Source organism: Meriones unguiculatus, chromosome X (genome assembly GCF_030254825.1).
Source record: "Meriones unguiculatus strain TT.TT164.6M chromosome X, Bangor_MerUng_6.1, whole genome shotgun sequence".
Classification (NCBI taxonomy): domain Eukaryota; kingdom Metazoa; phylum Chordata; class Mammalia; order Rodentia; family Muridae; genus Meriones; species Meriones unguiculatus.
The window spans coordinates 17,567,575-17,593,358 of NC_083369.1; the positions used below are offsets into that span (position 1 = coordinate 17,567,575).

Genomic DNA, 25,784 nt, shown 5'->3' on the forward strand with positions numbered 1-25,784 from the left:
TGCCTCCCCCAGTAGTCTTCTCAGAAGGATAATGGGTAAGTAGCATCCATGTGAGGAGGAGGATGAAACAGTGTCCCAGAGACCCTCCCATGTCCTCCCTCTCCATATGGACCTGGAAACACCATTCCATCTGTATGCTGTCTCTTTGGCCACCGACTAGCAAATGCCAGTGGAAGCTTTTAAACCCTACTGCCATCATGTCCCATGCATTCCCACCACAGTTTCCTCACTGGTCACACCTGTCCTCCAAACACCCAGCTCAATCAGTGGCCAGACTCATCTGTAAAGGTGAATTATCCCATCCTTGGCCTGTCCCCAAATGGTCAGAATGCCTGCCTCTTTCACTGTGACTCAAGTGCAAACTCCTTGGCTTGGGTGAAATATGATGAGCTCTTGCCAGGAGACCCTCTTCTGGCCTCTCTCTTGGCCAGCTGGAGCTCTCTGAGAATGCCTCACACTCTTCTCACCTGTGAGCTCTGCTCTTCACGAGGGCTCCCAGCTCCTTGAAATATCTGGATCCTTTCTAAGTAGTGAACAGGTTTTTAACCTGGATTGCTACAGCTGTTCTCATAACACATGCTCAGGCAGCTGTCCTTCAGAACCCAACGACAAGAGCAACACACTGTGTATGTTTAGGTCCCAAGCAATTTGGTCCTGTGCGATGACAGAAATGGAACAGGTAAATGACCAAATCACTATCTGCCTTGGGATTCTTTGCAATTCATTTTCCTGTACCCTCCCCCCCAAGCCCGCTTTTTTTTTTCTTTTTTCTTTGGAGAGGACCCTGAGTCTCTTCTGGGTGTGTCTAAAGACAAGAAGAAGCAAGATCTTGGTCTATCTAACCATCCAAATTCTCCTCCTCCTCCTCACTCTCCTCTCTTACTTTCTCTCTGTGTCAACCGCTCTACCCACTCTTTGAAGTTGGGAATCCCTCTGAGCCTTTGCTCTTGGTCCTTCTGAGCAGCCATAGCTCACAATAGAGATGTCACTTGACCTCACCATGGGCAGAAGCTATGAAGAAGCGTATCGTTCCTTCCACTCTCATGCACTGCTGGCCACCTGCTACCTTGGGGCACGGACCATGGAACAAAACTCTCTGGGATGTAGAAGCCTAGAGACGAATAGGTAACCACTATGCACATTAGTCCCCACTGGAAGTTGGAATGATTGAAACTCTCCCAAAGGACCCTGGCAGTTCCCAAAGCCTGCTTAGAAACCAGCAGCAAAGAGCGGTCAGGAATGGAGGTTGGGTCACGGCTTCCCGGTGTTCTCTTCTTCTTTGGTTACCAATTCACCTTCCAATGGGAGCTTTAAGGTTTCACTAGCCCTGTCTGTCATAATCACAGGCAGTTACCGGAGTGACCACAGAACAGTGTACCTAAGATGCAACAAAGGCCATGGCTTAGGAGTGGTGCTTACCTTGGACGCGTTACTATGCCCTCTTTTCTTTTCCTTAGCTTTGGAGTCCTGGGCTGTATAAAAAGAGATTTATGAGCATGAAAAGTGGTCACGTATGGCCAATGTTTTTCACCCATGCCTGGCATCCATTCAATGCCCAATACAATAGACTCCTTATTAATCTCATCTCCCTCCGTCCAGAGGATGGCCTGTTTATCTGGTTTTTGAAGCCAGTGACTTTTCTTTCTGGTACACTAGGAAGCCTGGAAGTTTCCCGCTGACCAGGATCAATGTGTCAGTACAGAGGGAGTCTGATCTCCTGGCTTTAGTCCTTGGTAAAGGCCACTTTTCCCTCCAGGCTACTGCCTGATTCTCTGGTCTGACCTCACTTAGCTATCACCCTCTGTAGATCTTTTCCCAACCAGAGCAACTGTAAGCACCCTTGATTCTGGGGGTCAAGAAATTAGCAGATTGGGCATATGATAGCCTGGCACTTCTCTCCTCCCAAGGGCTGTGAAGCTGCCTACTTGCTCAACACATGAGTGGGCACTGTTTTCTGTGTTCGCTTTCAGAATCTTACTGGGACACATCTGGACACGCTTCACAAAAAGTGATGCTTTGCTGCAGTGCAAAGGTACGGGGGCCATTTTGATGCTGCTGTGGCATCTCTCGAACTGTACTACTGATGTTTAAGGCTATGCAGGGACAATTCATGACTTTCTAAAATGTGAATATTACAGGCTATTGTGCAATTAAGGTTCCCGTCCACCTAACAGATTGAACCTTGACTCTCCCACAATGTGCTAAGGTCTCATTTAGTCAAGTCTTTTCTAAACCTGTACTGTCCAAAAGGCATAAAGAAGGTGACCTCTCGTTGAAGGTCGTATCTTAATCCTTTTCCTTGTCCCATGATCATCTCAAAGTCTGAGACATGCGAGTTTAATTTGGAATCAATGTCTGAATCACCAAATATAATTTCTGCCTCTGACTCCTACATGCACAAATCCTGAAAAGGCAGGCAGACAAATGACCACTAGACTCTTCAGCTCGTAACAGCCTATGGAATTGGGGTTCACAACATCTTCATTTTTCCCTTTAACAAGACTGTGGTATCCTGTGATTCAACTACTGGCCTGAGTGCAGAATCTGGAGTATGATTCAACCCAGGGTAGTCTTGTTCCTCTGTGGGTCATGGAAACCACCATGTTCTTCTGCTCTGAGCTAACCCATGCTGTCCCCACAAAGGCCACAGCTCCACAGCTAGTTAATTATTAGCAGTCCCCACAGATCCCAGATCCTCTAGGTTACAGAGAACACAGGGATCTGTGGCTTTGCATGGGTTCTCAAGCCCATACAAATTCCCAGTTGGCCCTCCCTATGCCCTGGCCTTATGGATCAAGTTCTGAGCCATAAGATCTCAGCTATGGCTCCAGCACCAAGCCTGCCTTCCTGCCTGCTGCAGTGCTCCCCACTATGGTAGCCATATGCTAATACTTTGAAACTGCAGGCAAGCTCTAGGACACTCTTCCCTGGTTTGCCTTGGTCATGCTGTTTCATCACAGCGACAGAAAAGATAACCCTGCCTTTAGCAGTCTCTCTGTAGTCCTCATTTGGAAGATATTGAGCCTTTCATTCAGGTTTGGTTGGAGTTCATTTGCTTCCCAGAGCTGTGCTTTTCTCATTTAGCTTCAGGTTTGTGCTATTTCCATCATTTTTTCTTCTGACGTTGTTGCAGCCCGCAGTCCCTCTTTCTTTTTATTTATAGATGTCAATGACAAGTCCAGTCACTTCCTGTTTCCTCCCAGCTTAATGAGATTTTTCATGGTTTTTCTTCCCTTGACGTTTTGAGGCTGTATTGGGATAATTCTGACATGCTACAAAGTGCTCCTATTTCAATTCTGCAATGGGTAGGTTCGACACGTGACATACAGAATATTCACCACAGCTGAAAACATGTTCTCGAGCCCTTAGCAACGTTTCCCTCTCCCTCCCCTGAACCTCTCCTGTCTCTAGGCAAACACAGAGATGCTTTCTGGAAATGAGAGCTTCTTTGTATTTTCTGAAATCGTGCACAAATGGTGATTGTTAGCTACACACACTCGCGCGCGAGCAAGCCACGGTATGAACCTTTTGAAAGTTCTGGCCTCTTTCAATCCTAATAATAATTATTTTCAGGTTCCCTTATTATATTGCTTTGGTCAAGGTTCTGTCTGCATTCATTGATGTCTAGCATTTTCCTGCATAGTTGTCCAGAAGCCTGTTTATGTGCTCAGGTTCTGATTGTGACTTGGATGTTTCTTAGCTATGGATTTTATATATCTTGCTGTCATGCACTTCCATGTACTTGGTTTATTTGGAGTGTAGTTTGTATTCAACCATTCCGAGATGAGCGAGACAGTGTGGGACTTGTTGTATGTCTTGTTTGGCAATTTTGATTGAGAGCAGAATAAGTAAAGAAGGGGAGTAGACGAATGCCATGTGAATATCGGTGTTTAATTTATCGTAACCAGATAAACACCATGTAAAAACGGAACCTGTAAACAGACATTCTTTTAGAGAATTCATGCATTAATTAGTCCAAATACTAGTTAGCCAAGTTCAGCAGTATAAAAGCATGATACAATAACAAAATGTGATCTCCTCCTTTAATGGATAGTGGCTCAAGATGTGAAAATCATGTCTGCAGATATGGCTTATTCCTCCTGTAGAAGACAGAATGATTTCCTCGCATCCACATGAGATCTGCCTGTAACTTCAGTTTCAGTAGATCCAATGCCCATGTTTGTCCTCCATAGCCTCCTGCAGGCACACAGTGTAGATTAACTCACTCAGCCACACACAGATACACATAAATAACAAATAAATAAACATTTTAAAGAATATCTAAGCTAGGCATTGTGGCAGATGCCTGTAATCCTAGCACTCAGGGAGGCAGATGCAGCTGGCTTTCTGTGAGTCCAAGGCCAGCCTGGTCTAGAAAGCAAGTCCAGGACAGACAAGGGGACACAGAGAAACCCTGTCTCATAAAACAGAAAAACAAAACAAAACAAAACAAACTGTAGGCATGTTGGACATCTAGTGAAAACTTTAGGCTCTAAATGAGAGGAAATGTTAGGTGAATGTCAAAATTTGTAACCTAGTGAATAATCACGTGAACTATTGTGCTAACCTATTAGATTGTCACTGAAAGTCAGTGAGAAATTACCTCATTGTTTAGGCCTGAAAAAAGGATAGTCACCATTTAAAACTCTACTATATTAATTATTCCTTAATGTTCTAACTTCAGGAAAACCTATGTAAGAAATGATAACTTACCAAAATTTTTCCAGAGTCTGCTCTAGGGGAAAGGAATAACCAACTCCAACCTATTCTGTTTTATATTTTTTTTAATAAAAGAAAATCATTTTTCCATACTAAGGTCATGCATAAAAGCACAGATTGTGGAAGCTCAAAGAAAGCTTAAAGAAATAAATGCCATAAAAATTTTTCATGGAAGAATTTCATTTTCAAGTGGCTAAGTCAATGAGGGCAGGTAGAATGGCTTCATAGGTAAAGACACTTTCCACATGAGTTGTATGACCCGAATCTGACCCTTGGTATCCAGGTAAAAGTGAATAGAGAGAATTTACTCCACAAAGTTGTCCTCTAACCTCCACATGCACACTATGTATTGCATGCTCACATACATATATCACATACCCATTCACACCAATAAAACATAACATTTTTTATTTTATTTTTCTGTGCATGAATGTGTTGTGTGTCTGTCTCTGTACCACATGTATGCCTGTTGCCCTCAAAATTCACAAGAGAGCACTGGATCCCCTGGAACTGGAGTTCAGATGATTGTGAGACTCCATGTGGATGCTGGGAATTGAACCTGGCTGTGTAGAAGAGCAACCAGTGATATTAACTATTGAGCCACCTCTACAGCCCCCCAACACATTATTAACTATATTCCATATGCTGTACATTAGCTCCCTAAACTTTTCTTCTCACATAAAACCTGTAACCTGAGATTTATATGTACACATCTTTCCCCCATAATCCTCGTAACTTTTTCTCTGCTTATGTTTCAATGCATTTGACTCTCTTTTAAATCAGAGGTTTGTGCTCCTACCACAAGAATGTTAACTCTTTCATTTATGTGAGATGATACATATATTAATTGACTTGTTGGTAGTAACCATTTGTATATATGTGTATATATCCATACTTGTTCATATACCAAAATCATTATGTGGTACAACTTAAATGTATAAAATAAGAGTGAATATAAAAGATAATCTGAAACTGTGAGTCAAATAACATCTTTTACCTTATTACATTGATCACATTAAGTATTTTGGCATGATGATAGAAAAGTCATTGGCAACTGACAAAGGGTTAATAAAATACATTCTACAAAGTTAGTCACAAGACATCATGAGTGTAACTTCTGGCATTTTTAGGAGACATAGTCTCACAGAAAAATCTGTGATTCACTAGCTCTTATAATCTTTCTGCCCCTCTTCTACAATGATCCCTGAGCCTTAGGTACAGAAGTTATGCTGTAGTTGTATCTGTTGGGAATAAGCTCCACAGCTCTGCAGTTTGATTGGTTGTAGTTTTCTGTAATAGTCTCAGATGCAAGTAAGGAGTCCTGCTGTGGTATTACTAGGTTGAGGAACTAGATATGACAACACCTTCAAAACAGTAAAGTAAACTATATTATATCTTTTTACCATAAAGAAATAATAGATATGTTTAACTTGAACTAAACAGTATCCAGTGAATATCTGTATTGAAACATGATTTATTTTCCAATGGATTTGTAATTTTTGTCTTTATGTATAAATTAAAATTTAATTTTAAAAGAATTAGAGCATGAAATAAGGAAATTGAATGTATATAGTCAACAGAAGAAGAATGTATATAGTCAACACAGCAAGAATTAGATTCTTTGAGAAAAATTAATAACTATGTGTCTAGCCAGACTAATTAAGACAAAAGAGATCACAAATTATTAATATTAAAAATGGAAGAAACCTCTTTGGCAATGGGCAAAGAGACACCTTGTTGGTGGTGGTGTTCTTATATTAGTCAGGGGCAGAGCAGATTGTAGTCCTTTGTTCTTCCTAGCTGGATGCCTGACTTGGTGGCCAAAGTTGTCTTATACCTAGAACTCATAAAAAAAATCAAATCAATTCAAATTCAGGAAGTGCAACAAGGAAGACAGAGAGAGACTCACGGACCACCATGCCATCCAGAGACCTGTCCTCCGGTGCATGGCACAGTTGGGGCCATGATACCCTCTTGGTACCATACCACATAGCACAAATGTAGGATATTGCCCATGGGCCTGTCAGCCACATGGCCAGTCTAGATCCACAGCCATGTAGATGTCCAGAGGCTGTGCATAACTGGCCCCAACCCTCACTGGATGAACCATTCTAGAGAGTGAGCCCCAACTCTCAACAGCAGTAGCACTTGGGAGAATGGGCCCTGCCTCTCACCCAGGCAACATAGTGGAGATAGTTCTGCCAGTGGGGTTTGGGTAAGCTTAGCACCAAGGGTATGAATGTGGGTGAGCTGACCCTGCCACTCATGGGGTGGCATGGGCGCAGAGGTGATGCTGCCCCACCCCTCAGTTCCACTGGCAGTTAGGAAAGCTGTCCACATGGTCATGAGGGCAGGAGAGCTATCCCTGCTTCTCACCAGCTACACATTCAGGAGAGCAGGCCCTGCACCTCACAGGAACAGTACAGCAAAGCTCACCCTGGTGGTAGTGGGCTGCAGGTAAGAGTATGGGAGAGCAGGCCCCACCACTAGACCTGCCATGAGGTTGTGTGGGCCCTCCCCTTCTCCTCCCCTCATCTCCTGCAGCAGTGAAGAACTGGCCCCTGGGGTCATGTATTCTGGATATAAACATGTTTTTTCTTTGGTCCCAGGTGTGGGATATAGGACCAATTCAGATGGTCCACAGCAGCAGACTATTTACTTCATGTGGGCTCTGAGAGGAGATCTTTGAGAACTGTAGATAGTTTGAATCTGAAGACTCTGGAGAGAGAATAAATGCCAGAGCCCAGAGAATGGAAAACGAATAAAGAACAATTTCACCCCTGCTTCCCTTTTGCTGCTCTTAGTTACTGTTGTGAAACAAGAAGTTGGAGATCTAAGGGACGAGATGGCAGCGCCAGGAGAACACTGCATCTGAGGAGCAGAACAACATTTTCCTTACAGCGACCAAGAGACTGAACTCTGGACCCTAAAACAACAGTGATCGTGTTTCCCAGGTGAGAGGAAACTCCATGGTGTGGGAATCAGTTGGGTCCATGCTCAGGCCACCCAGCCAGAACCCGGAAGAGATCCCGGGTCGCACAAGCACTAGGTCGTCAGACAAGAGCCACACGCCTGCATGTCCTGATCACCTTCCCAGGCTGATCGGTGGGCACAAAAAAACAAAAACAAAAACAAAAACAAAAACAACAACAACAAAAAAACCCCACCAGAGACCAGGAGTCCCAGTCGCAAGAAAACCCCACAGGGAAGGAAGGAAACAGTACTGATTTGGGTCACCCAGTCTTTCCCTGGAAAAAGTCTCGCACACCGGTGGGTACAAGCCGCCATCACTGAACTGGGCTCCAGCCATGGGCACAGACAGTTGCTGTGCGCCCAGCTCTCTGGCACAGAAAGAGCTGTGCGCACCAAGGCAAAAGAGACTGAGAGTCACTGTTGGGAGAAATCCTCATAGGGAACGAAGCAAAGGGGACAGACTTAGGCCACCCAGTATATCCCTGGAAGAGGTCCCACACACTGGCCCAACACAGAGACCTGCTGTGCACCAGATGGCCTGCTGTTACCAGGAGAGGGGTACCAACCTCCCACATATTACCCCTTGGGTACAGGGGCACAGAGCCCCAACCTCAGCACTACAAAAGCCCAGAATTCCCGAGATGAACCCCCAGATACTGCTCCAAGGGACAACCAGTTATCCTTAACAAAACTAACCAAACCACGGGACACACCGGTTACAGCTGCAGACCACTAAATTTACAGCAAGAAACTCAGAAGCAAGGCAGCTGTCTTCAGGACATTTCCAGGTGTGAGGAGAGCCCTCTCAACTAACAAGGACCACAGTCACCACTCAGGTCTCTATGCCTGAGGTGAACATCGGCAACTCCTGAAAAACACCGGCCATCCAGTGACTATACCCAAAAAGCTGAGAAGGCTTCCTTCAGGAAAAACCATCTTCCTGCCAAGAGGATTCTCTCCACCACAGGATTCCAGGAACCACCAGAAACTAATCCCAAACACCTAAGATAGCCCAATGGGTAGAGGCCAGCATAAAAGCTCAACCAACAAAAGACAGAGCAATATGGCATCGCCAGAACACAGTTACCCAGGGGTAAGCAGCCCTGGACACGCCAGCATAATTGAAATTCAAGAAGATGACCTAACAGCTATGCTCATGGAGAGGATAACAGAGGAAACAAATAAAATGCATAAAGAAATAGAGGAAGATAAACTCAAACAGGTTATGGCCATCCGTAAAGAAATACAAGAAGTTGCAACCAAACAGTTTGTGGCCTTTAGAGAGGAAATGCTTGAATCACAGAATGAAATAAAAGAAAAAGAGGATTGTTCAAACAGCTGAAGGAACTGAAGGAAAAACAAAAAACATACAGTCAGACAGGTGGAGGAAATCAACAAAGCAGCTAAAGATCTGAGAATTGAAAAAATTAAAGAAAACACAAATGGAGGAAATTGTGGAGAGAAAGAACTTAGTGAAGAAAACAGGAACTACAGAGGTTAGCATAACCAATAGACATCAAGAGATGGAGGAAAGAATCTCAGGTGTGGAAGATACAATGGAAGAAATAGATGTATCCATCAAAGAAAATGTTAAATCTAAAAAATTCCTGACACAGACTTTCCAAGAAATATAAAAACATAAATAGACAAAACCTGAGAATAATAGGAATAGAGGAAAAAGAATATTCCTACTCCAAGGCCCAGAAAATATTTTCAACAAAATCATTGAAGAAAATTTCCCCAACTTAAAGGAGAGGCCAATGAGAATACAAGAGACCTACAGAACAACTAATAAATTAGAGCAGAAAAGAAAATCCTCCTGCCACATAATAATCAAAACAGTAAGTATACAGAACAAAGAAAAAATACTAAAAGCGGCAAGGGAAAAAGGTCAAGTAACATATAATGGCAAACCTATTAGAATCACACCTGACTTTTCAACACAGACTATGAAAGCCAGAAGGGCCTGGACTGATATCATGCAGACCCTAAGAGAACACAGATGTCAGCCCAGGCTACTATACCCTGCAAAACTCAGTCCTCATAGACAGAGAATACAAGATATTCAATGACAAAAACAAATTTCAACAATACCTACACACAAATCCAGTGTTACAGAAGACATTGGAAGGGAAAATACAACCCAAGAAAACTAGCTACTTTCAAGAAAACACAGGAAATAATTAACCTCACTACAGTAAAACAAAAAGCAACCAAGAACACAATCTTATGACCACAGCCAACATCAAAATCAAAGGACCTATCAGCCACTGGTCATTAATCTTTCTCAACATCAATGGACTCAATTCTCCAATAAAAAGACACAGACTAACAGAACGGATGCGTAAACAAAACCCAGCAATCTGTTGCATACAAGAAACACACCTAAGACACAAATATAGACATTACCCGAGGGTAAAGGGTTGAAAGACGGCTTTTCAAGGAAATGGACGCAAGAAGCAAGCAGGAGTAGCCATTCTAATATCAGATAAAATAGACTTTCAACCAAAATTAATCAAAAGATATGGGGAAGGACACTTCATACTCATCAAGGGAAAATTCCACCAGGAAGACATCAGAATCCTGAACGTCTATACCCCCAATACAAGGGCACCCACATTTGTAAAAGATACATTGATAAAACTTAAACCACACATAGATCTCCATACATGAATAGTGGAAGACTTCAACACCCCATTCTCAACAAGAGACAGGTCCACAAAACAGAAATTAAACAAAGAAACAATGTCTCTAACAGAGGTCATGAATCAAATGGACCTAACAGACATTTACAGAACCTTACATCCAAACACAAAAGAATTTACCTTCTTCTCAGCACCTCATGGAACCTTCTCTAAAATAGACCATATAGTTGGTCACAAAGCAAGCCTCAACAGATACAAGAAGACTGAAATAATCCCTTGTATCCTGTCACCATGGAATAAAGCTGGACAACAACAACAACAGAAATAGCAAAAAGCCTACACACACATGGAAACTGAACAACTTGGTACTAAATGACAGCTGGGTCAGGGAAGAAATAAAGAAAGAAATTAAAGTCTTCCTAGAACTCAATGAAAATGAAGACACAACATACCCAAACTTGTGGGACAAAACGAAAGCAGTGCTAAGAAGAAAGTTCATAGCACTAAGTGCCTTCAAGAAGAAATTCGAGACAGCTCATTCAAGCAACTTAATGGCTCACTTAAAAACTGTAGAAAACACAGGGCTGAAATTAATCAATTAGAAACAAATAAAACAATTCAAAGAATGAATGAAACCAAGAGCTGGTTCTTTGAGAAAATCAACACGATCGACAAACCCTTAGCCCAGCTAACTAAAAGGCACAGAGACACCATCCAAATCAACAAAATCAGGAATGAAAAGGGGGACATAACTACAGACAATGAGGAAATCCAAACAATCATTAAGACTTACTTCAAAAGTCTATATGCCACAAAATTTGAAAATCTAAATGAAATGGACAATTTTCTTGGTTGATTCCACTTACCAAAGCTGAATCAGGACCAGGTAAATAATTTAAATAGTCCTATATTCCCCAAGGAAATAGAAATGGTCATCGAAAGTCTCCTATCCAAAAAAAGCCCAGGACCAGATGGTTTCAGCACACAATTCTACCAGACCTTCAAAGAAGCGCTAACTCCAATTCTCTTCAAACTATTCCATAAAATAGAAATAGAAGGAACACTACCAAACTCATTCTAAGAAGCCACAGTCACCTTGGTACCTAAACCTCACAAAGACCCAACAAAGAAAGAGAATTTCAGGCCAATCTCCCTTATGAACATTGATGCAGAAATACTTAATAAAATACTTGCAAACCGAATCCAAGAACACATTAAAGATATTATCCACTATGACCAAGTAGGCTTCATCCCAGGTATGCAGGGGTGGTTCAATATATGGAAACCCATCATTGTGATCCACCATATTAACAAACGGAAAGAAAAAAAAACACACATGATAATCTCCCTAGATGCTGAAAAAGCATTTGACAAAATCCAACATCCATTCATGTTTAAAGTACTGGAGAGATCAGGGATACAAGGCACATATCTAAACATAGTAAAGGCAATATACAGCAAGCCTATAGCCAACATCAAACTGAATGGAGAGAAACTTAAAGCAATCCCACTGAAATCAGGGACAAGACAAGGCTGCCCACTCTCTCCATATCTCTTCAACATAGTTCTTGAAGTCCTTGCTAGAGCAATAAGACAGTTGAAGGAGATCAAGGGGATACAAATTGGAAAGGAAGACGTCAAATTATCACTATTTGCAGATGATATGATAGTATACATGAGGGACCCCAAAAACTCTACCAGGAACTCCTACAGCTGATAAACACCTTCAGCAACATGGCTGGATACAAAATTAACTCAAAAAAAAATCAGTAGCCCTCCTGTACACAAAAGACAAAAGGGCTGAGAAAGGAAACAACACTCTTTAAAATAGCCACAAATGACATGAAGTACCTTGGTGTAACCCTAACCAAGCAAGACAAAGACTTGTATGAAAAAAATTTCAAGTCTCTGAAGAAAAAATTAGAAGAAGATATGAGAAGATGGAAAGATCTCCCATGCTCATGGCTTGGCAGGATTAACAGAGTAAAAATGGCCATCTTACCAAAAGCAATCTACAGATTCAATGCAATTCCCATCAAATTACCAACACAACTCTTTACAGACCTGGAAAGAAAAATTCTCACCTTCATATGAAATAACAAGAAACCCAGAATTGCTAAAACAATCCTCTACAATAAAAGATCTTCCGGAGTTATCTCCATCCCTGATCTTAAGTTGTACTATAGAGCAACAGTTATAAAAACTGGATGGTACTGGCATAGAAACAGACTGGTGGATCAATGGAACCGAACAGAAGACCCAAAAATAAACCCACACACTGATGGACACTTAATTTTTGTCAAAGATGCTAAAACCATACAATGGATAAAAGATAGCATCTTCAACAAATGGTTCTGGACTAACTGGAAGTCTACATGTAGAAAAATGCAAATAGATCCATACTTATCACCCTGCACAAAACTAAAGTCCAAGTGGATCAAAGGCCTCAACATAAAACCAGACACATTAAATAGGTTAGAAGAAAAAGTAGGGATGACCCTAGAACTCATTGGTACAGGAGACAGCTTTCTAAACAGAACACCAACAGCACAGGCTCTAAGAGCAACAATCAATAAATGGGACCTCATGAAACTGAAAAGCTTCTGTAAAGCAAAGGACACTGTAATCAGAACAAAACGACTGCCTACAGTTTGGGAAAGAATCTTCACCAACCCTTTATCTGACAGAGGGGTAATATCCAGCATATATAAAGAACAAAATAAGCTGAAAAGCAGCAAACCAAGTAATCCATTTAAAAAATGGGAACAGAGCTAAACAGATAATTCTCTGTAGAGGAATATCGAATGGCAGAGAAACACTTAAAGAAATGCTCAACATCATTAGCCATTATGGAAATGCAAATCAAAACTACCCTGAGATTTCACCTTACACCCATCAGAATGGCCAAGATCAAAAACTCAAGTGACAACACATGTTGGAGAGGCTATGGAGAAAGGGGAACCCTCCTCCACTGCTGGTGGGAATGTAAACTTGTACAACCACTCTGGAAATCAATCTGGTGCTTTCTCAGACAGCTAGGAATAGTGCTTCCTCAAGATCCAGCCATACCACTCCTAGGCACATATCCAAAAGAGGCTCAAGTACACAATAAGGACATTTGCTCAACCATGTTCAGAGCAGCTTTACTTGTAATAGCCAGAAGCTGGAAATAGCCGAGATGCCCCTCAACTGAAAAATGGATGCAGAAATTGTGGTACATCTATACAATGGAATATTACTCAGCAATGAAAAACAAGGAAACCATAAAATTTGTAGGTAAATGGTGGGACCTGGAAAGGATCATCCTGAGTGAGCTGTCCCAGAAGCAGAAATACATACACAGTATATACTCACTCATATAGACACTGAACATCTAAAGAAACTAATCAAGAGAGAGGACCCTGACTAAAATGCTCAATCCCCATCGCAAAAGGCAAAGAGGATGGACATCAGAAAAAGAAAACAGGAAACCACCTAAGAACCTGCCACAGAGGGCCTCTGAAAGCCTCCGCCCTGCAGACTATCAAAGCAGACGCTGAGACTTATGGCCAACTGTTGGGCAGAGTGCATGGAATCTTATGTAAGAAGTAGGAAATAGTAGGAGCTGGAGAGGACAGGAACCCCACAAGGAGAGCAACAGAACCAGAAAATTTGAACACAGGGGTCTTTCCAGAGATTCATACTGCAACCAAGTACCAGGCATGGAGATAACCTAGAACCCCTGGACAGATGTAGCCCATGTCAGTTTAGTGTCCAAGTGGGTTACATAGTAATGTGAAGAGGGACTGCCTCTGACATAATCTGATTGGCCTGCTCTTTGATCACCCCCCCCTGAGTGGGGAGCAGCCTTACCAGGCCACAGAAGATGACAATGCAGCCACTTCTGAAATGATATGATAGACTAAGGTCAGAAGGAAGGAGAGGAGGACCTCCCCTATCAGTGGACTTGGGGAGGGGCATGCGTGAAGTAGGGAGAGGGAGGGTAGGACAGGGAGGAAAGGAAGGAGGGACTTATGGGGGATACAAAGTGAGTAAATTGTAATTAATAAAAGAACAAAGAAAAAAGAAAGAAAAAATAAATTACATGACCGACAGAAAAAGGTAAAAAACAAAAAAAGAAGTTGGAGACCTATTGAAATGAGCCTTGGGCTGGCTCCAAAGAACTCATGGACCTTGAGCAGCAGGAAGCAGCTAAGAAAAAGAACTGCGCAGCTCTCCCACCAACTCTTTCTCTCTCTTACCTGGTGTTTGGATGTTTGTGGAGAGTTGCTTTGTTATGTTTTCTCCTTGGTCTTCGACCTTGACAGAGAGGAGAGGAGGTGTCCCACATTCCTTAAAAGCTTGTTCCAAACTCCTTAAAAGCTTATGTGACCTTGGACCATAACTGCTTTATGGAACTGGTTTTAGAAAAGGACTATTTCTGCTATAGGGAAATAGTTTTGAAAAGAAGTTGGGCCTTTCCACTAACCTTTTCTTTTTGTATTGATGTGACTTGTTTTTTCTTTGCCTATAAAAAAATGAATCCTGGAATAAACCCAGGCTGCTTCAGTCATGCTGACAGCCCTCTCAAGCCAATGCCATGTGCAGTGTGGTTTGTTTTAATTATTTTAAATCCTCACTTCCCACTTAGGTACTGTTCAACTCTGCCAGCAGGCTCCGGCAGATGTTGGAAGGGATTGGGGTGGAGTAGGGAGAAAAAGATAAGAAACATAAATAGCAGAATTTTTTAAAAGTACAACAGTCATGAGTGCAGGAGAGCTGGCCTGCCCCTTGCTGACTGCAGCACTTGGGAGAGTGTAGCCTGAGGTGTTGTGGGATTGCATGGATGAAGGAATGATGCTGTCCCCTTTCTCCCCTAGCCACCTGTATTATCAAGGAGATCTGACCCTGCCCTCTCACTGGCTGTAGCAAAGGAGAGCACTCTGCACCTTGCCTGAGCAACACAGTGGAGCTGGCCCCGATGATGGAGGTACAGATGAGCCAGCCCCAAGGGTATGAGGGCGGGAGAGCTGACTTAGCCCCTCATAGGCTGTAGCATTTGGGCGAGTGGGCCACGATCCTTGACTGGGCTGCGCAGTGAAGCTGGCTCTTGAAGCATGAGTATGGGTGAGCTGGCTCCAAGGCTGTGAGAGCAGGAGAGCTGACCCTGCCTTCTGTTGATGGTGTCATTGGGTGGCAGAGCCAGAGCAGTGCTGGAGAACTTGCCCTTGTGGTACAGATAAGGGAGAGCCGGTACACTGATTAGCTCAGCTAACATCCAGTCCCAGATCCGGGCTCTGAGTTGGCCCACCGCAAAAATCTCTATCATATGTAAACAGTTGGGTCTCATTAAAGGGACAGTTCTGCTGATCCAAAGCTGCAAGATCTCCATGACAGAGGGCAACAACAGGATAACTGGGATGTGGCCCACTGAGGAGCCAATATTGATGGTGTCACGGAAGCCAGAAGCCTTTAACCAGACCAATGACTCATTACAAAGAACATTTGCAAACGAAGATGTATAGACAGAGGTATGTACTGTGAGACACACAGACATACTTCAGTTTCCATGAAGAGATTTTTGCTATGTATTGTTTGTTTGTTGTTGTTGTTTGCTTATTTGCGTTTTTATTTTGTGGGGAGGTTGTAAGAGCTAAGGATGGATATGAGGGGATGGGAATAAGGAGATGAATGGGACTGGGGTGCATGATCTGAAACTCACAAAGAATCAATAAAATGTTTAAAAAAAAGAAATGGAAGAAAAGATTACTATAGACCCATTCAAAACTGAGGACAACAATGAGATGCCCCTCACCAACTGTAGGCCCACAAATTCCTATGTAGATTAAGTTAGCCAATGCTGAGAAAGATATAATTAGCAAAAACTTACTTATACAGCTCATGGAAGAGGAAACAACCTGAATAGTGTTTCACCTATTAAAGAAATGAAATAAATAATTCATAACCTTCAAAACAAAAAGTAACTAGGACAAAATTAGTTCACTGGTTAATAATACCAAACATTAGGGAAGCAATTAAATCAATTCTGTCATAGAAATAGAGAGCCTATTTCCTAACTCAGTCTTGAAGGCAGTATTATTGTAATGGCAAAACCAAAGACATTACAGAAAAGCAAAACTACAGATCAACATCTCCTATGAACTTAGATGTAAAACTAAATAAAGCATTAACAAGTAGAATTCAACAACATAGAAAAAGAATTGTGCATCAACCAACTGAAACTTGCCCAGGTAAGTATGTAAGAGTGGTTAAGTAAAATTTCTCTGAAAAATCAATGTAATCCATCAATGAATCTAAAATTTATGTGGACATGAAAAAGTCTCAGAATAAGGATAAACGAGTAAGGAAGGAGAAATTGGTAATGAAAGAATTTTCCAACAGAGAAAAAAATTTTAATAGGGGCAAAACCTTATTTATGGCATTACTAGAAAAACCTACCAAATTAGAGTAGAGAGCAGTATATCTCAAGCTATTTTTAAAAAATTCAAAAGGAAAAATATCTCCTAATTCATTATGAATCAAGAAATCAGTAAGATCTCATAATTTTTTATAGACTTGGCATTTATTTTGAACATAAATTTGGCTTTCTCATATGAAGAGTAAGACATATTCCAATTCTCCACATGCTCCCTGTCCTCAGTGTGATTGACCCAGATACCTGCTTTCTCTGACTCCTAATGACTACCTGCCATCGGTATATAACCATACAACATACTTGTTTTCCTGATCTCCACACCCAATATGGCACAGATATACTGTAGTTACTACCTTGGAGTCACTTCACAAAATTGGTCTCTAAGTTCTCTAACCCTATGAATAAAAATTTCCCATAGGGGATTCAGATGTAGTTCTATCGGTAGAGTAGTAGCCTAGTATGCAAAAAGCCCTAGGTGTGATCACCATCCCTGCATAGACTGACAATGGTGATGTACACCTGTAATTCCATAACTTGGGTGGTGGAGTAAGGAAAGAGGTTCAGAAGACCAAGGTGATCTCTGGCTAATTAGGGAGACATTGAGATGTTAGGGTCTAGAGCTTGCTGAAGAAAACACCCAAGATTCAAATAGTATGTAAACAGCAAAGAGCATCTTATTCCACAGAAATCCAGTGCGCTGGGGTCTCTGCCTATACAAAGCAAAATGTCGAAAAAACCCAAATTGAGTTCACAGGTTTCTTTTATATGAACTGGGGGAATTTCAGGGTGGGTTAGGAAATCTAAAGTATGATTGGAACATTACTTTGAGGTGGTCAGCAAACTTTTGGGTTGGTCATGAGTTATGCAACCTTATCTTTCCTGTCAGATGGTCCAGCAGACACTGATTGGCTGCCCGTTTTCTGTGGTTTTCCAGTAAATGTTAACTCACTTCAGGGAAATGGAAACCTAGACCTGCTCCTTTTGACAGTGAACTGAGGCCTGTCATGGAATAAGTCCAGATCCTTTGTTAGATCCTCCTGGGGTCTCCAATAGGGCTTTAATTTCAAGTGGGGTCTCACAGAGACAGTCACATTAAAATTATTACCAACAGAGGCCATTACCACACTATAAGCTCTGCAAGATGCAGGACAGTTCCAAGATACTTAAAAATACAAATTCTCCCAAGGAAAGTCAATATATAGACAAATATACACCTCTATCATTATGACTTCAGTTGGTGGCCCCAGTTTAAATCATTTGTGTTTAAGCTAAAAGCCTAAAAAGGATACTATGCTGTCCTACACTATACTACAAAGTGTGCATTATGGAATGCACAGTGTGAGGGCGGCAACAATATAAAGTGTGTGCGAATAATACGAAGTGTGTGAAGGCTTAGGGCTTGTATGAGATTAAATTGTTACACATTTTAAGTAAATTGTTACCTGTTGGAGGAGGGTCTTGTGCACTCTGTTCCTACCACGGTCATTGTGATGTATGTTGAACCACCTTCTGTATCCATGTGATGTAAGGAATGCTCCCCAGTTGTCAGTGATTGGCTGATAAAGTTGCTGATACCCTGGGCTGGGTAGAAGGGAGGAGAGGTTGCTGAGGTTCCCAGGTTTGAGGGTCTCAGGAGGACCACAAGGAGAGAAGGAGGAGGACAGAGATGAAAAGGGACAGGAAGTAACCAGGAGCACATGGCCAAGAGCAACTTGCTCTAGGACTGGCCTGGTGAAGCAGAAGCAGCCCAAGGAACATGTGCAGGTATTTGTGATTTTGGATGGGAAGCAGGTAAGATAGATTAGAGGGTTGGTATCTGACCAGCTCTAATGCTTTCAGGCTTATTATAAATCTCACAAATTTCTGTGTCTTTTATTTTTAAAATAACGCTGCCATAATAATTTCTTGTATTAATTAAAATATAAAGGTTAATTCCCTTTACAGTTACAATTTCAAGATGCTTTATGAAATTACTATGGAAACTACAAAGAATATATCCATGGAATATAAACAATAAGAAATGCTTGAGACATGGCTCAGATGATAGAGCACCTGCCTGATATGTAAAAGGCTCTAGTGTCCATTTCCAGTACTACAAAAAAAGGGGAGCAGAAGGTCCCAAGATGGCAGAATAGAGACCAACATGGCTTTATGACATTACATCAAATTTGTAGGAAAATATTTGATACATGACTGCAGACAAAGGAGAGAGACTAGAAGGGCAAGAGAGGGTCACAGTAAACAGTAGACAGGAAGAAAACAGATGAAGACCTAGAAATATTAAATATTAGCTTTACAAAAGAAACGGTGTCCAACTTAGAACACTGAATGGAGTAGAAGGAAGAACCCAGCTGGGTTCTATAAATAGAAGAAAGGAAGTGAATGTCAAGAAGCAAACTCTGCAAGAGCAGTACTTTATATGAGAGATCTGTTCGGGAACTGTGAGCCAGATGCTTAGACATGACTTGTGAACTGTCCCTCTTGCTCCTAGGCTGGGGTGAAGGAAGAAAATATTCCCAAGAAAGACTCTTATCACTAATTTGTTTTGCCAAAAAGGCAGAAGATTAAACACTACTGTGTCTCCAACCCCAAGCACCCCCACCGCAGTACCTTTACCAACTAGGCAAATAAAATCACTGACAACTACACAGATATGAGAGCTGGAGTAGGCAAGCCTGACATAGACTGTAGAACAGTAGCCAAGACTTGAATTATTGACAGGGAAATGGTCAGGGTTCTGGTGAAAGAAGAGCATGCACCTTCCAATTTAAATACTACTGCAAACAGCTCTCCTCACTTCTGCCTGAGAACATTAGACACTGGAAACATGTATGGGAACTGAACTTCCAGTGCTCCACAGAAATGCTGTGGTGCATTTTCTTTAATCGGTGATTTATGTGGGAGGGCTTACACCATTGTGGGTGGTGCCATTCCTAGGCAGGGGTGTATAAGAAAGCAGACTGAATAAACTAGGGGAAGCAAGCCAGTAAACAGAAACCCCTGTCTCCTTTGTAGCAATTCCTGCCTCCAAATTCCATCTTTGAGGTCCTGCTACAACTTCCTGGATGAGGAACTACAAGATATAAGATGAAATAACCATTTTCTTCCCCAATTTGCATTTGGTCATGGGGGGCTTCCCCTTTTCTGAGGAGAAAGGCAGGAGGGTGGTACTGGGAGAATAAGAGGGAAGGGGGTTTCAGGCAGGATGTAAAGTGAATGAATGAATGAATGAATAAACAAATGGAAAAAGTAAGTCTCAGGGGAAGAGGGTGTACTTAGTCCTGATGCGATATAATATGCCCAGACAGTTTGGTAGGGGGGCTCCCCTTTTCTAAGGAGAAGGGGGAAAAGGGGAAAGAGGATGGAAGGGTGGGCCTGGGAGGAGAGGATGGAGGAGGCTTCGATAGAGATGTAAAGTGAATAAATAAATAAATTAAAAAAAATGAAAGTCCCTTTACTTGAGGACCTTCATCTAAAGGGGTGAGATAAATGCATGAAAATGGCCTGACAATAGAGTAACCCTCATGTGTACTATTTTGGAGGGTTGCCTAAGGAGCAGAGAATAAGAAAGGGACTGGTTTCAAGCTATCTTCTTTGAGGCTATACCAGAAGCTGACTGTGAGTCAGCTGAAGGAGAGGACAAGAAGGTCCCCTACAGATAGAATAACGAGAGAGCATAGATGTGAGAAAGAGCATGGTATTGCTACAACACTAACTACAGAACACAAGATGCTGAAAGAAGGGTCTAGAAGCAGGCAGAAACTTTATCATTGTGGCTCCTGTATGCTACATTAACTCTTAAACTTTTTTACTTCTGCTTAACGGAAACACATTGGAGAATTTTCAACAGGGAAGACACTTGTTAAAATGAGCACATTAAATGATCAGTTTGCAGAATTTGAATACTAAGAGTTGGCAACCCTCATAAAATAATAGATCTTTAAAGTGACCAGTGTTAGCTGCTAAACTCATTGGAAGAAAAGTTAGTATAGGTGAAAAGTATTTGACTAAGCATTTTCTTGATCTTGTTGACATGCTGGTGATAGAACCCAGGGGCTTTTGCAGGCTATGTAAGTGCTTTACCACTGAGAAACATTCCTAGCCATTATTTTTCTGAAACAGTGTATGTAGCTCAGGCTAGCTTTGAACTCACTGTGTAGCCAAAATTAGCTTTAAGTCCACAATCACCCTGGTTCCATCTCCCAATGCTGAGATTACAGGCACACGCCACCAAACCCAGATAGGATTAATTTTAATATGGCAGAAAGAGCAAGAGTCATGGGTTGGATATATAGCTCGGTGGTATAGCACTTCCTAGTATGTACAAAGCATGGGGAGGTTGATTTTCCACATTTGAGAAAACGTAACAGCCACACATTACATGTTCTCTGGAATGATATAACACCCCTGAATCTGTCTTGCTTTAAAAGTTGAATCCAGGGCCATCAAATCTCTGGCAATAACTACCAATTTATAGTGATACAAAAGAGTGTGGAACATGTTTAAATAGCATCATGAGGATATACTCAGCAAATGAAGAAATGTGGACTCTACAGGACAAACAAAAACTAGAAAGAACCAATGTAAATATTTAAGAAGCACTTAGAGCCGGGTGGTGGTAGCATCTGCCTTTAGTGCCAGCACTTGGGAGGCAGAGGTAGGTAGATCTCTGAGTTTGAGACCAGCCTGCTCTACAGAGCAAGTTCTAGGACAGCCAGGGCCACACAAAGAAACATTCTTGAAAAACCACTAAACAAGCAAATAAATAAATAAACAAATAAATAGCACTTAGAGAACTAGAGTAACCAAGTACAGTGTGTGGACTTGAATTATGACTGAAACTCAACAAATCATCTGCAACAAAACATTGGGTAATCAGAGATGTTTCTGAACACCGATGATCTTGAAGAGTAGTTTTAATATCTAAATGATAAAATGACCGTTATCATGCTTTATAGTCCTATATGCCCTTGAGGCCCTATCTACTTTTATGGTCTAAGTCCCTGTTGTTTAGGTTGGGTTATTTCTAGAGTTCTCTGTTCAAGTTCAACTTCTGTGCTTTATATTCCACATATATATATATATATATATATATATATATATATATATATTCTAACTTCTGTGCTTTATATTCCACTGCTTTATTCTAGTTACTATAATTTTTATTTCTAAAATTTCCATTTAGGTTTCCTTTATGCTTTCTATTTACTTACTGAAACATTGTATTTTTTTTTTAATTTTGTTTCTGGGGTAGTCATAATTCTTCACATGAAGCATTTTGACAGTTCCTCTACAGGATTTCTTGTTTAATCCCAGCATATGCCTTATCTCTAGTGCCTCTATCAATTCCTTTGGCACATTCAAGTTGAGAACTTCCTGGTTCCTGGTGTGACAATCAGTTTTCACTGGTATCCTAGACACCTGGGGTAATATGGTAGAAGAACGTGGAACTTAATATACCCATTCCAGCAGGCCTTTTCTGATAAGGTTCTAGGGGAAAGGGGATTTTGCCTTGTTACTGTTTTCTGGAGATGAGGTGGCTTCCCCATTTAGCCTTAGAGAGGGAATGGGTCACCTCATTACAATTAGCACAGAGTGATCAAACATTTGATCCACTACGTTTCACTGAGCATTTACTGAAGAGGGGGTGCTCCATCCCTGGGCGGGGATAATGTCCATACTCTCCACATGGCTCCCGCCTTAAGTGGGCTCAGTTCCACTGGAGGAGGAGAGGATGGCCCAGATGCCTTCTTGACCTTCACTGATAGACTGTGGCAGTGGAAAGGGGAAATAGTGCCTGCCTTGTTTATAGACTGGGCAAGAATACTGACTGGGCTTCTTACTCAACCTTTGTTGACAGGGGGTGGCAGTGACCTAGTGATTATGGTCTTTAAATTGTATGTCTTGTTTACCTGCCCATTTGCTAGTCTTTTGTTGAAAACAAATCTTTTTCACCCTTAGAGCTTTTTAAAAAAATATTTAGTTTTTATAAGTTACAGTTTATTCATTTTGTATCCCAGCTGTAGACCCTTCCCTCATCCCCTCCCAATCCCACCTTCCCTCTTTCGTTTCCTCCCATGTCCCTCCCCAAGTCCACTAATATGGGAGGTCTTCCTCTCCTTACCTCTGACCCAAGCCTATCAGGTCTCATCAGGACTGGCTGCATTGTCTCCCTCTGTGCCCTGGTAAGTCTGCTCCCCTCTCACAGGGAAGTGATAAAGAGACAGCCACTGAGTTCATGTCAGAGACAGTCCCTGTACCCATTATAGAGTACCCACTTGGAGACTGAGATGTGTTGGGCTATATCTGTGCAGGGGTTCTAGGTTATCTCCATGCATGGTCCTTGGTTGGAGTATCAGTCTCAGAAAAACACCCCTGTGCCAAGATTTCTTGGTTCTGTGGCTCTCCTTGTGGAGCTCCTGTCCCATCCAGGTCTTTCAATCTCCCCCTTTTTTCATAAGATTCCTTCATTCTGCCCAAAATTTGGCTATGAATCTCAGCATCTGCTTTGATACCTTGCTGGGTACAGTCTTTCAAAGGCCCTCTGTGGTAGGGTCCTGTCCTATTCCCAGTTTTCTCCCTCTTCCAATGTCCAGCCTCTTTGCCTTTCTAAATGAGGATTATCATCTTACCCAGGGTCCTCATTCTTGATTGGCTTCTTTAGGTGTACAGATTTTGGTATGTTTATCCTATATTATATGTCTACTGTCCACTTATAAGTGAGTATATACCATGTGTGTCTTTATGCTTCTGGCGTACCTCACTCAGGATGATCTTTTCTAGTTCCCACCATTTGCCTGCAAATTTCATGATTTCATTGTTTTTAATTGCTGAGTAGTATTCTGTTGTGTAAATGTAGCACAATTTCTGTATCCAGTCTTCAACTGAGGGGCATCTGGGTTGTTTTCCAGCTTCTGGGTATTACAAATAAAACTGCTACAAACATGGTTGAGCAAATGTCCTTTTTATATATACTTGAGCAACTTTTGGATATATACCTAGGAGTGGTATAGTTGGGTCTTGAGGCAGCACTATTTCTAAGTGTCTGAGAAAGTGCCAGATTAATTTCCAAAGTGATTGTATGAGTTTACATTCCCACCAGCATTGGAGAAGGGTTCCCCTTTCTCCAAATCCTCTCCAGTATGTATTGTGACTTGAGATTTTGATCTTAGCCATTATGATGGGTGTAAGGTGAAATCTCAGGGTCGTTTTAATTTGCATTTCTCTGATGATTAAGGATATTGAGCGTTTAGTTAAGCAATTCTCTGCTATTCAATATTCTTCTCTAGAGAATATTCTTTGTTTAGCTCTCTACCCCATTTTTTAATTGGATTACTTGATTTGTTGCTTTTTAACTTCTTGAGTTCTTTATATATTCTAGATATTAGTCCTCTGTCAGATGTAGGGTTGGTGAAGATCCTTTCCCAATCTGTAGGCTGTCATTTTGTTCTGATGACAGTATCCTTTGCTTTACAGAAGATTTTCAGTTTCATGAGGTCCATTTATTGATTGTTGCTCTTAGAGCCTGTGCTGTTGGTGTTCTGTTCAGGAAGTTGTCTCTTGTGCCAATCAATGAGCTTAAGGCTCTTCCCCACATTTTCTTTCTTTCTTTCTTTCTTTCTTTCTTTCTTTCTTTCTTTCTTTCTTTCTTTCTTTCTTTCTTTCTTTCTTTCTTTCTTTCTTTCTTTCTTGAGGTCTTTGATCCACTTAGACTTTATTTTCGTGTAAGGTCATTAGTATGGATCTACTTGAATGTTTCTACATGTAGACATCCAGTTAGACGTTAGATGAGCACCATTTGTTGAAGATGCTATCTTTTATCCATTGTATGGTTTTGGCTTCTTTGTCAAAAATCAAGTATCGGTAGGTTTGTGGGTTTATTTCTGGATCTTCTATTTGATCCCTTCGATCCATCATTCTGTTTCTATGCCAGTACCATGCAGTTTTATTTTTGTTTGTTTTTTTATTATTGCTCTGTAGTACAGCTTGAGATCTGGGATGGAGATACCTCCAGACAATCTGTTGTTGTACAGAACTGTTTTTAGCAATTCTGGTTTTTTGGTTTTTTTTTTCCCACATGAAATTGAGAATTGTTCTTTCAAGTTCTGTAAAGAATTATGTTGGTACTTTGATGGGAATTACATTGAATTCATAGACTGAAAATGGTAGGATCGCCATCTTCAATATGTTGATCCTACTGATCCATGAGCATGGGAGATCTTTCCATCTTCTGATATTATCTTCAATTTCTTTCTTCAGAGATTGAAGTGGTTTTTTTATTTGTTTGTTTTACAGGTCTTTCACTTGCTTGGTTAGAGTCACACCAAAGTACTTTATGTCTTTTGTGGCTATTGTGAAGCGTGTTGTTTCCCTAGTTTCTTTCTCAGCCCTCTAGTCATTTGTATACAGGAAAGCTACTATTTTTTTTAAAATTTAATTTTGTATCCAGGCACTTTGCTGAAGGTGTTTGCTGAAGGAATTCTCTGGTTGAATACCTAGGGTTACTCATGTATACTATCATATCATCTGTGAGTAGTGATATTTTGACTTCTTCCTTTCTGATTCTTATCCCCTTGATCTCCTTTAGCTGTCTTATTGCTCTAGCTAGGATTGAAGTAGTCTGTTGATGAGATATGAAGAGAGTGGGCTGCCTTGCCTTGTCTCTGATTTTATTGGGATTGATTTAAGTTTCTCTCCATCTAGTTTAATGTCATCTATAGGCTTGCTGTATGTTGCCTTGTTTCCCTGATTGCTACAAGAATTTAAATATGAATGGTGTTGGATTTTGACAAATACTTTTTCAACATCTAAGGAGATGATCATATTGTTTTTCTCCTTCAGTTTATTTATATGATGGGTTATGTTGATGGATTTCTGTATATTGAACCACTGCTGCATGCCTGGGATAAAGCCTACTTGGTCATGGTATATGATATTTTTTATATGTTCTTGGATTAGGTTTGCCAGTACTTTACTGAATATTTTTGCAACAATGTTCATAGGTCTGAAGTTTTATTTTTTGTTTGGGTCTT

At 41.2% G+C, this 25,784-nt stretch overlaps 1 protein-coding gene and 1 non-coding gene across 6 annotated transcripts in view; one reads left to right on the top strand and one right to left on the bottom strand.

Annotated features, from left to right (window-relative positions):
* Positions 1-3,870: 3,870 nt before the first annotated feature.
* LOC110543601 (phosphorylase b kinase regulatory subunit alpha, skeletal muscle isoform-like) overlaps positions 3,871-25,784 on the bottom strand; it is a 137,158-nt gene continuing 115,244 nt past the window's right edge. Inside the window, exons 20-23 of one of the 5 annotated variants that reach the window (XR_009588536.1) lie at positions 18,195-18,333; positions 16,207-16,250; positions 6,453-6,556; positions 3,871-4,197 (exon numbers count right to left, since the gene is read on the bottom strand). The gene's annotated coding sequence lies outside the window, so the exon portion shown is untranslated. Of the gene's footprint in view, positions 4,198-6,426; positions 6,563-16,206; positions 16,251-18,194; positions 18,334-25,784 lie in introns of all 5 variants that reach the window. The other 4 variants (XR_009588533.1, XR_009588535.1, XR_009588534.1 and 1 more) reach the window with 4 other exon arrangements.
* LOC132650218 (small nucleolar RNA SNORA48) lies at positions 6,426-6,569 on the top strand. The gene has a single exon (XR_009588601.1). It is a non-coding gene; the product is annotated as a small nucleolar RNA SNORA48 (small nucleolar RNA).